Source organism: Alexandromys fortis, unplaced genomic scaffold, assembly GCF_014885135.2.
Source record: "Alexandromys fortis isolate MF-2015 unplaced genomic scaffold, M_Fortis_MF-2015_v1.1 scaffold_40, whole genome shotgun sequence".
In the NCBI taxonomy this organism is placed as follows: Eukaryota; Metazoa; Chordata; class Mammalia; order Rodentia; family Cricetidae; genus Alexandromys; species Alexandromys fortis.
The window spans coordinates 7317946-7330953 of record NW_026067966.1 but is presented as its reverse complement, the minus strand read 5'-3'; the positions used below and the strand labels follow the sequence as shown (position 1 = coordinate 7330953).

Genomic DNA, 13008 nt, shown 5'->3' with positions numbered 1-13008 from the left:
TTGTGGGACTCCTAAGAGTGGAGGTGGGGGTGTTTCTACTTCTTATAACTGCTCTTGGGACCCTTTTTCTCCTACTAGGTTGCCTTGTCCAGTCCTGACATGAGTCTGTGCCTAGTCTTACTATAATGTGTTATGCCATGTTCGGTGGATCTTCCTAGGAGCCCTGCTCTTTTCTGAAAGGAAAAAGAGTGGATCTGGGGCAGAGGGAGAAGTGAGGGGGCAAGTTGGGAGAAGAGGAGGGAGAGGAGGCTGCTACTGGGATGTAATGTATGAAAGAAAAAATTTAAAAAAAAAACAGAATCTTACATGTAAAAGTGGATATCATGTATTAAACAATCCATTTGATTTATAAGGAGCTCTACTTTTATATACGTTCTGAAAAAAAAAGCTGAAGACTCTTCTAGCTTCTGACAAGGGCAATCTTTGAATCTGTAATTTATTTAGATTACAAACGAATTATTTCATGAAAATACTGTAATTGCATCAACTAGAAAAATAAATAAATGGAAACATACAAGGCATGGGGGAGGATGAAAATGGGGAAGAATGGAAAGAAGCAAAAATTGATATGGATTACCAAGGAAAAAATATCACTAAAAATATGGAAGTATAACTCAGAGCTAATAACTACAAAATAGAACATAATAACTACATAGTAGAAAAACATATGAACCTTTATTTTTTCAAAATAAGTACCTACTATGTATTATCAAAATCACAGAATATACCCCTCAATGAACCATAATGATAATTACAGTGATAATAAACATATCAATATAAGTTCATCAATGACAGTAATTGGTATGAATGTTGACTCTGAGTAATTTGTAGGAACAGAGAGGATATAGGGATTATGATATTTACTCAGTTTTGCTGTGAACCCAAAACTACTCTAAAGGCTAAAGTTTAGAAAATATATAATGGAAACCAAAACAAAAAGGCCAGGTGTTGTAATGCATGCCTTTAATGCCTGCACTCAAGGGACAGAGGCGGGTCGGGCAGATCTCGGTGAGTTCAAGGGCAGCCTGGTCTATATAGGAGCTCCAGGACAACCAGAGCTACATAGTGAGACTCTGTTTTGAAAACAACAATAGTAATAATAAATGTTATAATGGAATATTCATATAAACTCAGCCAGAGAACATATTGTAGAAACAATTTTCTGTCAGATAAACAAGGCAAGTATTGTAACTTAGATTCAGAGTACTTAATAAATATAATAAATATAATTTTATATCAGTATTTCTAAAAGGCTACTTTTAAAATATTTTAATTGCCTGTACTATGAGTGAAAATAACATATACAGCAGTTTCTCTTGACATTATTACATTTTAAGTTTACAATCATTATTATAATTTTGCAAACTTTATCCATCTTTTAAAAATCAGACTTTCATAAATATGAACAAAGGGAGAGTGTCTATTTAAAATTTCACTTAATATAGATATTTAGCAGTATAAAATGCCAGGCGTTAAGTCTGGAACATAATGCTGAGCCATACCATGCACAACTTGCACAGGTGAGATTAATTTGGCTTAGTGTAAATTAGAAGCTACTTAAAAATAACAAAATTATTTTCCCAAGCAATGTGGCTACCAACACCTGACAAGGAGGAAGAAAGATACAACTGATTGGGGTACAAATTATCTCCAAATATCTCATGTGCTAGCCCTGTATTTTTTTGTACTTAAGTTGGAGTCAAGTGACTACTACTGACAACAGGCTATGAGCAAACTGACTCTCATTTTATACAGATGAGGACCTTCAAATCCACTGGTGTAGATAGGATAGCTATAAAACCATTCTAGATAGTGGGAGAATAGCCCAACCCATAAGCCACACTACATGTCTACTGTGCTCAAGCACTGAGATTATGATCCTAACTTGTTACTAAATATAAACTGTTCTAATGGAAACAATCTGAAAATAGGTTGGACTAAGAAGCTGAGATGATAAATAAGATATAAAGGTCACTGAAAAATAATGGAATTATGGGAGCTTTCTATGGAAGAGACCAGAAGGAAAGCAAAGGTATTCTTTCAAATTCTTCCATTTGCTTCGGTTAGAAAATTTCTTAACATTCAGTTTGACTTGGTTATGAAATTGATGACAAATGATCAAATAAAAAAGAAAAAAGTTTTCGTTTCTACATATTATACTTCTGGTAAAGTTACTGTCACTGAAGTTAGTGTCACACATTATTATGTTTACAAATCCTATCAAATTACACAATTAATTTGATATAATGCTAGATTAAATTTAACTGAACAAAATCATGTTGAAGCTTTATGGTGTGTGGATGGATGTTTACAATGGATATCTGATCCTACACTTACTATGAATGATTTAAAAAGCCTGTTCGCTAGATGGGAAGGGAGTAAACCAGCCTTTTCATCCGACATGCTTCCTTGCTGAAAACATCTTCTTTTCTTCCATTTTCAAGATTTTTTTTATTGATTTTTATTGAGCTCTACATTTTTCTCTGCTCTCCTCCCTCCCTCTCCCCTCCCCCTTCAATCCTACTCCAAGATGCCCATGCTCCCAATTTATTCAGGAGATCTTGTCTTTGAAAACATTTTCTTAAAAATATCAAGTTGTAAACATGTAACAGATAAGGATATGGCTGGCTTTTTGAAGAATGACAACTGTTGCATTTAAGGTCAAAATATGGCTTAAATAAGCAACAAATATAACGAATGATATAATTTTATGTGTAAACCAATAAAAATGCAGATGATATATCAGAGAACCTGTACAATGTAACTAGTATATAAGTTTGGGCTGCTAAACCTCTAAGAATAATGGCTCTCTGCATCTCAGAGGACGCACAGACCACTAGGTTGGTGACCATTGGTTGTAGTCCCATCTCTAATTAATAGCAAGGGAAACACATCTATGTGTGGACATCATTGGGCTGAAAGAAACCAGTAAGTCTCCCAAAGGCTAGTCTATGCTTTGAATTTCCAATCGTGCTTGCTTATAGTCAACACTTAACTCGCTCATGGAAATACTACACATTTAAGTAATTCTGGCTGCAATTTCCAGAGTTGTTGTTTTATCTTAAAATTTTGTTTATGCGGGGGAGTTTGCCTGCATATATACATGTACACCATATGCATGTCCAGCACCACAGGAAGCCAGAAAGATCATGGAGCCCCTAGAACTAGACTTTACAGAGGTGGGTGTGGGAACAAGTCCAGGACCTCTGCAAAAGCAGATGCTCTTTACCACATTAACACTTGAACATATACAGTCTAGTTTTGGCTTTGAAGTGTAGTTACTGAAGCAAGAGCTTTCCAGTATTCCAGTACTACATCTTTAGGTCTTAGGAATACATCCAGTATTACCAGTATTATATCTTTAGATCTTGGTAATACTGGATGTATTATTACCAAGATCTAAAGAAAGACATGTATATTTAATCTTCCATTTAACATTTTGTTACCTGACTAATAGAGCAAATTAATGACTAAAAATCAAAAAAGAATACCTAGTTATAAGAAATAACTATGTAAAGGAAAAGAAAGATTTGTCCTAGAAAAATAAACCAGGTCAACCTTCTCAACTGGTATTTGCTCAGCTAGAAAAATTGTGTTCTTCCCCGGAATTGGGTTCCTTTAGATCAGAGGTTACAAAGTTTTTCTGTGAAGAGGCAGACAGTAAATATTTTGGGCTTTGTGGACCAACTATTCAGCTCTACCTTTGTAATATGAGGGTACCTATAGGCCATATATCATGGGTGGCTGTATTCCAATGTAACTACTTTCAAAATAGGAACTAAATCAGATTGGGTTCATGGGTCTGCTGGCCAATACCTGTTGAAGATTATTTTTTCATGTGCATCTTCTGCTTCCCAAAGGATTTAATTACATGCCTGTGCAAATACCATGTCCACATTTGACGGGGCTATCTTATTGGTGTAATTCCTTTATCAAACTTACCTTATTAAAAAAAAAAAAAAAGAACAAACTTACCTTATTAGAAAACTTTATTCCCAGTCTACAAATAGTTAAATAGGCAAATGAGAGGTGCCCTAAATTATATCTGTTTATGTAAAACTAATCTGAATGGGTTTTGTTTTGTCTTGAGAAAAGGTCTATGTAATAGATATGTTGTTATTATTAAGTGGGTTTGAATTTTGTGAAATTACTTTTGATATTTTTATTTAAATTGAGTGTTAAGCCATTTTGCTTCCTTTCATAAGGTATGTGGTCATGATTAAAATATTGTGCCACACTCCAGTTGGTATTTACTTTGGATGTTTTGCTGGTTGTATTTCTGCTGCTTTCTTATGGTTCTGTGCAGTGTCAATCAAGCTAACACTGGCCTCATAGACAACTGGAAGTAAATGTTTTCCCCTTTATCCTCTCAAGGAGTTTTAGAGAATTGTGATTATTGCAAATTCTTTTTTTAAAATTTATTTATTTATTATGTATACAACATTTCTTCCATGTATGTCTGCACACCAGAAGAGGGCACCAGATCTCATCACAGATGGCTGTGAGCCACCATGTGGTTGCTGGGAATTGAACTCAGGACCTCTGGAAGAGCAGTCAGTGCTCTTAACCTCTGAGCCATCTCTCCAGCTCATGATTATTGCAAACTCATCTCAAAATATTTTATCAGTGAAAATAGCTAGGCCTGAAATTTCATGTTGAAAGATTGTTAATTCTCAACTTAGTGTTTCTAAATTATGTCTAGCATGTTTTATATTTCTTTAGTAATATTTGATAAAATTGTTGCAAATAATCAAACTATTTGTTCTATGTGATCCTTCTCCAGAAAATAATTTTGTTTGTGTGGTTATTAAACTATTGACTTATTGAACTGCACCAAATTCATCTTGCCTTTTAAAGCCTTGTTTTAAAGCATCCAGTAAGCCTGACAATAAGACAACTCAATAAATTGTGAGGAGATCAATGGTCTGAAGAAATAGCCAATTAACAAAGCTTAACTACCAGCAAAGGAGAAATTTGGCTTTGGTGTTTTCATATATAACTTACTAGATAAAAAAAAAAAATGGAAACAAAAAAAGCAAAAGCTACCACAAGACTAACAGAAACTAACACTAGGGATCCTGGTTATGAATGTAGTGTAACATCCAATATTGTGTACTATAAAATCATAGTCAGAAAAAAAATATAACAGTACATTTCTGGATAGCAAAATTAGATGCTACAGAAACAAAGGAAAAGACTGTCACCTCACAAAGCCAAATTAGGGTCCCTTTAAGACATTACTTCACTGCTACTGCAAGTCTTGATGCTATAAAGACTGGGAGCTATTATGCATATCCACATTTTTCCTTTTAACCAACGAATTTTATGTGTATGATGTTGGATGCACCCAGGAAAGCCAGAGGTAGATATTAGGTATCTTTGTAGAGTGCTCTCCTGATATGGGGACAGGGTTTCTCATTGGTTGAGCTGGAGTTCACCAGTTAACTACACTCTGTGGGCAGCTACCCCTGAATCCCAGAATCTCCTTGCCTCCATCTTCCAACACTGGTATCACTCCTATGCTCCACACAGACTCTCATATGTGCGGTGGGGGATCAAAACTCAGATCTCCATGTTTCCACAGCAAGCAATTTACCCAATCATCCTTTACCCAGCCCTCCTATGAATTTTATTGTGACTGTCCTGTCCTTAGTGCATAATGTAAGATACAGAAGGGCAGAGGGATACAAAATGTGACTATTCATTTGTAGTTCATGACATTACAGTGAACCTCATCTGAACATAATAGAGGAATACTCTACTCCGCTCTAGGGTCCTAGTTTGTCATCTTTGAAAAACTGATACGTTTTATGTACGAGAAAGGAGTATATGGCTGTATGGAAGGCCAAAGATAACCAAATAGACAGCATACATGCAGTCCCTCTCTCAATATCCAATCATTTTTATTTTGGGGGGTTTTTGAGAGTCATACTATGTAGTTCAGGCTTTGACTCACTTTGTAGCCCCAACTGCCCTCAGGTTCATGATCCTCCAGTCTCAACATCTGGAATGCTGGGATTGTAGATACCCACTAACACATTCAACTTTCTGGTAACAGAACTCTGAGGCCTGAACAAAAAACAGCTGGAGACTCTACTTCCCAATCTGACATGCTTTGAAATCTAAGTTTCAAAGTCTGACTTTCAGAGGGAAGCAAAAGTAACTTGTGCATCTGCTGGACCTTGCCTTTAAGTATAATTGAGTGGCTCCTTAAAAATAGCTGGGTGTGGGAATGAGATGAAGTCCTAGTCAATCAGAGCAGGCAGCAAAACGATCTTAGGGAGATAATAAAGCCAAAAGATCCTCACCAGAATCTGAGCATGACTAATTACTGTTAAGTGAGAAAAAATTTATGTATGTGGAGGTTCCCCTCCTATGACAGCTTAGTATATATTTTATTCTCTCCTTCAAAAGTATTTATGCCATTAGAATCAGATCCTAAGTTCTTAAAGTGTTCACTGTCTCCCAGACTGCTGGCTCATGCCCCTAATCCTAAGACTTAGCGATTTGTAGGCAGGAGGATAGTGGATCCAAGGCCAGCATGAGCTACACAGCAAGATTCTGCCCCCATAACCACAAAAAGAAAAGAAAAGAAACAAAAAGAAGAGAAAAAGGAAAGAAAAGTGAACTTTAGGTATTCTAACGATAAAGAACATTAAGGGGTGGGGTTATTAAAGGGTTTTCAAATGTAGATGAAAGAGTGGCACAATGTAATTTAGTCTAGAACCCTGGCAAAACTCACTGTGTAAAATGGCTAAATTAAGCTTCCAGTCTGACTTTAAAAGAACTCACACGATCACCCAGAAAATTTAGTCCCACCCGCCATTTCCCTCTCTCAACCCACTCAACACAAAGGAAGAGAGAAAGAAGTTGGAGTATATATTTATATATACTATCACTACCACCCTTTTTCTCTTGAATAGAATTTTTTTGTTTGGTTTGGTTTTTGTTTGTTTTCTTTTGTTTTTCAAGAGAGGGTTTCACTGTGTAGCCCTAGATATCCTGTAATTCATTCTGTACACCAAGCTAGCCTCAAATTCACAGAGATCTACCTGCTTTTACCTCCAGAATGCTGAGATAAAAGGTGTGCACCGCCACCACCCAGCAAATAGATCTTTGAAACTTAATGGTCTGTTAGGTACTCTTAATTGTCGATGTACAATTCTTGTGTAATATGAAACATTTACAACTATGGACATGGAGAAACAAAAGCATAGTGAATTTGTAAAGCACACTGAAGCATCCTTACTAAGGACAAATCAATAATTCAATAAGCATCCTGTGTGTATTCATAGAAGCACACATACTTCTTTTGTTCAAGAAAGTAGACAATTATGTAGACTGAACACTAAATAAAGATAAAGCTGAAGAGATTAAGAGAAAATTGACAGAAAATTGTACATGATTATTTGTATAGAGTGTGAGGTTTTCTTTTACAAATTGAAATGAAGTGAGTAGATGAGGCTCATTATATCCCTTGCCACACTTAGACTTTGGTTGTGACAACACTTAGCATCTACTCTCAGTGGTGTTCAAGCATACAAACAGTACACATTCTGACAAAAGAGCTCCAGAACTTACTTCTCCTAAATGGAAAAACTGTCACTGTTGCCAACATCCGCCATCTCTCTCCCCCAACTCCAGCCTATGGCAGCTCTGGTAAGCACTAACCTTCCGAGTTTCTATGCTATGACTTTTTAAGATTCTCCTTCTTTGTGAGATTTTACACTCATTTTTCAATTATATTAAGTGACTTCTATATTCACTTAACAAATGATATATTTCACTTTTCTAAAAGACTAATATTCCATTATGCATTTGATTGTGGATGAAAATGAAAATGGTAATGCAGAAATGAATTCAATTTACTGATTTCATTTCCTTTGGATAGATACCCAAAGTAGGATTGCTAGAATATAGAATGTAGTTCTATTTTATCTTCCTGAAGAAATTTCTTTCTTCCATAATGGCTAAACTAATTTACATTATTAACAATTTGCAAAGTTCTCCTTACTCCATGTTCTCTCCAGTACTTACAACCCTTCTACTAACCATACAACACGACAGTATCTCGTTGTTGTTTTCATTGGTATTTTCTGATAACTAGTGATAGCAAGTTGCATTTACTTTGTTTTGAAGTACCTGTTGGCCATTTGTATGTCTTCTTTAGAGAAAAGTCTAGTAGGGACCTTTGATCATTTTTAACTGTTTTTTTATTACTGTTTGTCTGGCTTGAATATGTAGTTTGGCCATTCTTATCCGTTGTATAATTAGTAAATGTTCTCTCCCATTCTATAGGCTGTTTATATTGTTTCTTTTGTTTGTATCAATTTTTAATTTACTGCAATTCCATTTGCCTATTTTCACATTTGTTGCCTGTATTTTAAGCCCAGATCCAGAAAATCTTTGCCAAGACTATGTATCAAGCTTTTCCTCTCCACTTTATCATAGTTTTACATAATCATATCTTATGTTTACACCTTAGTCCATTTTGAAATAATGTGGGAATATGTAATGACATAAAGATTCAATTCCATTATTCTGCATGTAGATATCTGTCCAATTTTCCCAACATTTAAGAGATTTATCATTTCTCATTACTGTATTCCTGGCATCTTTCTCCAAGATGAATTGGACATAAGAGTAGCCTCGAGAGAAAGAACTGAAGAATAGGATTATAGGCATCTGCCACAATGCCTATAATTAATGTAGAGTATCTTTCCATTTCTGTCTACATTGATATTTTACTAATATTTTAAAGGTTTTAGTATACACATCTTTCACTGATTTTATTGAAGTCAATCCTAAATTATCTTTGTTTTCATGCTACTGTAAAAGGAATTTTTATTGACTGCACTTTCAGTTTTGGATTAGTGTATAGAAACAATACTATTTCTATACATTGATCTTGTATATAGCAAGTTAACTGATTTCATATTTCTAACTATTTTCAGGAAACCTGTTTTTCCCAGAGGATCACAACATGTCTGAACAGCCTATTTAGTATCTTCTTTTTCCATTTGTATGTCCTTTTCTCTGATCTGGTTAGGAATTCTAGTCTTGAAAGGGAAGAAGCAGGGTCTATAGATTGAACGTCCATACCCCTCAGACTTCCTATGTTGAAGTTTAATAGCAATGTTGTGATTTTAAGAAGCATCCATGGGAAACAACTGGTTCTGCTTTCATCACAGGATAGGTGTCCTTACAAGAGTCCAGTGGACTTGTCCACCCCCAATACCATGTGAGAAACTAATACAAGTGTCATTTATGAAGACATTGTCATTAAATCTGTAAGTTCTTTAACCTTAAGACTCTCTACCCTCTATAAACACAAGTAGTAATATATCTGTAATTCATAAATTTCCTGGTCTAAAATGTTTCCTTGTACCAATATGAACAATAGTATCCTTGTCTTGTTCCTCATCTTAAAGGGAAGCTTTCAAGTTAGCTATCACTAAGATATCTGTGAACTTCTAACATGTGACTCTTATAAGATACATTCCTTTAATACTTAAAAGTGGGTAATTTTAACCATGAAAAGTTGCTGAATTGTTTCAATTTTGTCGCATTTATTGAGATGATCACGTAAAGTTCTGTTCCTGTTCTGTTAACATAATATGCATCCATTTGCATGCTGAATTATCTTTGCATCTAAAGAATAAATTCCATTAGACAATGGCTCATTATTTTAATTTATGAATTAAATCCTTTAGTTATTTTTGTAAAGAGTTTTGCATTTATATTCATTATGGATACTGGCCTTTTTTACTTTTCCTTTCAATCTTATCTGGCTTCGCTATTAGGGCAGGGCTGGCTTCGTACAGTGAATTAGGAAGCAGTCCTGCCTATCCAATTTTTAGAATAACTTGAAGATTGCTACTAGTTCTCTGAATGTTTTATAGAACCCAACAATAAATCCATCAGATTCCTGCATTTGGTAGTAGATATTTTATTAGTGTTGCCATCTCCTTATTCAACATTGGTAGGTTCAATTTTTTTTATTTTTCATCATTTAATCTTGATATTAGATGTATGTATTATGAATGTGCTTATTCTAGGTTATTCAGTTTGTTGGAATACAGATATTCCTAATAAAAATCTATAGTCCTTCATATTTCTGTTCAATCACCTCTAACCCCTTACTCCTGATGTTTGTTTAAATCTAGAGATTGATCAAATTTATTTAGCTTTCAAAAGCTTGATATTTTCAGTTGCTTTCTTGGTCTCTATTGCAATTGTTTTTGTGCTGATCTTTATTATTTCTTACCTTGCACTAACTTAGGACTTACTTCTTTTTCTTCTTCTTCTTCTTTTTTTTTTTGAAATGTATGCCCTGGCAATGCTGAAACATGCATGGGCAGCCTGTATATGGCAGTTCTGTTGAACTTGTCCATATTGGGTTTCAAGGTCTAAGTTGATGAGAATGACTGACCAGGTCTTTTCCTCAAGAGGGTGCCAGATCTCATTACAAATGGTTGTGAGCCACCACATGGTTGCTGGGAATTGAACACAGGAATTAATCCACACCAGCTTGGGCTATATAGGGAGATCCAGTCTCAATTTTTCTTTCCTTTTAGTTATCCCAAAATTGGGTATGTGCATATTTATAATTTTCTATCTCTTGATAAACTATTTACTAGAATATATTAAACTATTTCATTTTACAGATTTTGGTTTTTTTTTTTTCTGCTACTAGTATAGCTAAGCCCTGTTCTCTTCTAGGTTATATATTCATGGAGTATATTTTCTTTTTAACTCCCTGTACATTGTATGTCTTTTTAAAGCTGAAATCTCTTACTAAAGAGCTTATAACTGGGTCTTTGTTTTTCCCCAATCCATTCAGCAATTCTTAAGAAGCTAATTGGTTACAGTCAAGAATTAACTAGTGACAGGTACAGATTTCTTAGTGACACCTTCATTATTACTATTTTTAAAATAATCTCTTTGAGCCGGGCGATGGTGGCGCACGCCTTTAATCCCAGCACTAGGGAGGCAGAGGCAGGCGGATCTCTGTGAGTTCGAGACCAGCCTGGTCTACAAGAGCTAGTTCCAGGACAGGCTCCAAAACCACAGAGAAACCCTGTCTCAAAACACCAAAAAAAAAATAATAATAATAATAATCTCTTTGTTTTTTTATGATCTAGTGGTTTTCTATTGTGCTTTGATTCCTTAATCTTTGCTGTAGCATAATTTTTTGCATGTGGTAGCCATGAAACATAAAAATGATCCAGCTGTGAGTCTATTTTAAGCTGGAAGCAAATGTACTGGTTATCCCCACTGACTCTGTACTGTAGTGGCTAGCACTTGGTACTCTAGGGAAGAGGTTGTTTAGCTGATGCTTTTGATAAAAGTCCCAGACTCGCAACTCAGTCATTGCGACTCCTGCTTCTGGTGAAAATCTGAGGCATAAGAATGGCCATGTGTTGGAGGGATTGCTCATTTTTAAGTGAAATGAGGATAGTAGCAACCACATCACATGGTTGATGGAACTAAATGAGATATCATATATAATTAACTAGCAAAATGGCAGCCTGAAAAATAATTTGCAATTAATAACTGGCTAGTTCCCACATCCAAACAATTTCAGTTATAGTGACATCAGAACACTTTTAAAAGATAGGGATACTCATTTTGTCACATTTCACTCATAAAAAATAATACACTAGTTCTATATCAATTAGTAAAAACAATATCGTTTCTAATTCTATAATGATTATCCATTTTGAAGAATTTGAAAAAAAATGACAGACTATTTTTGCCCCAAATGTCACAGTTGTATTCAGGAACATGTACAAACAACATTAACAGATCCCAAGAAATTTGAAATTGTGCTCCATGTGACTACATTAAATTTAAGTCAAATTAAATCGAACACTTAGTCTTCAATAGAAGATCATCGCATACTGTAGAAGAAATAATGTGTTTTCCATTTACTTTGTTATGATGACAAGCTGAATAAGATTATGAACTGAAATATGATCATACTCTCTCGCCAAAAAAAAAAAAGAACAAATAAACCCCTAGCAGATCAAAGGCATGCATGTAATCGAGCAGTTAGGAAGCACAGACAAGAGTATAGAGTTCAAGGACGGCCCGGGCCATCTCAACTCTACCCTCTATAAAGTAGCATAACATACACTCACAACTATTAGATTCCCAAAGCTAACAAGGGAACCCCATGTAATCTCTTAAAGGTTCAGGCTTTAATTACATTCAAGGATAGAAAAATGCTTATTTATACTTATTACTATTCCTTTATGTTTTTCCTGGAAAGTAAAGTAACTACTTTTAAATAATGCTTACTACTCCATATCCATAGATTTTGTAACATCTGCAGATTCAAGCAATCGCACATTATAACAACTGAGAATTCAATAGCTATACGAAGTGTATTACACAACAAACATACAGAAAATTCCTATCATCTCTGAAACTATTTCTATATGGAACATGTAGGGGTTTTGTTGTTGTTGTTATCCCCTACACAATTCAGTGTAACAATTACTTGCATGGCATTCACACTGTTTTAAGTATTATGATTAATCCAGAGATGTATACAGGTAAATGTCATTAGGTGCACATACTACACCATTTTACATAATAAACTAAAAAAGGTCTATGGAGTTTTTGCAGAAGATCCTGAGGCTCACACTTAGCATATCTGATTCACACATATAGCTATCTTAAGAAATAAAATATCTTAAGGTATTATCATCTCAGATTTCACGTTCTATGACTGAGCAACTGTAATAAAAAAAAAAAAAAAAACAGCATGGGCCTGGCATGAAATGGATGCTGGGGTGGCTAATGCACTCCTTTATCCAAGCTCTCAGGGGGCCAGCCTGCTCTAAGAGTGAGCTTCGGCCAGCATACCTACACAGTGAAATTCTATCTCAGATCTTTCTCTCTCTTTCTCTCTCTCTCTCTCTCTCTCTCTCTCTCTCTCTCTCTCTCTCTCTCTCTCTCTCTCTCTCTCTCATGCACATACACACACACAATTAATCAACA

General features: G+C 35.1%; 1 protein-coding gene across 9 annotated transcripts in view; it reads right to left on the bottom strand.

The window, feature by feature from the left end:
* The window catches only part of Kansl1l (KAT8 regulatory NSL complex subunit 1 like), a 91082-nt gene that overhangs the window by 58343 nt on the left and 19731 nt on the right, over positions 1-13008 (bottom strand). The window lies entirely within an intron of this gene.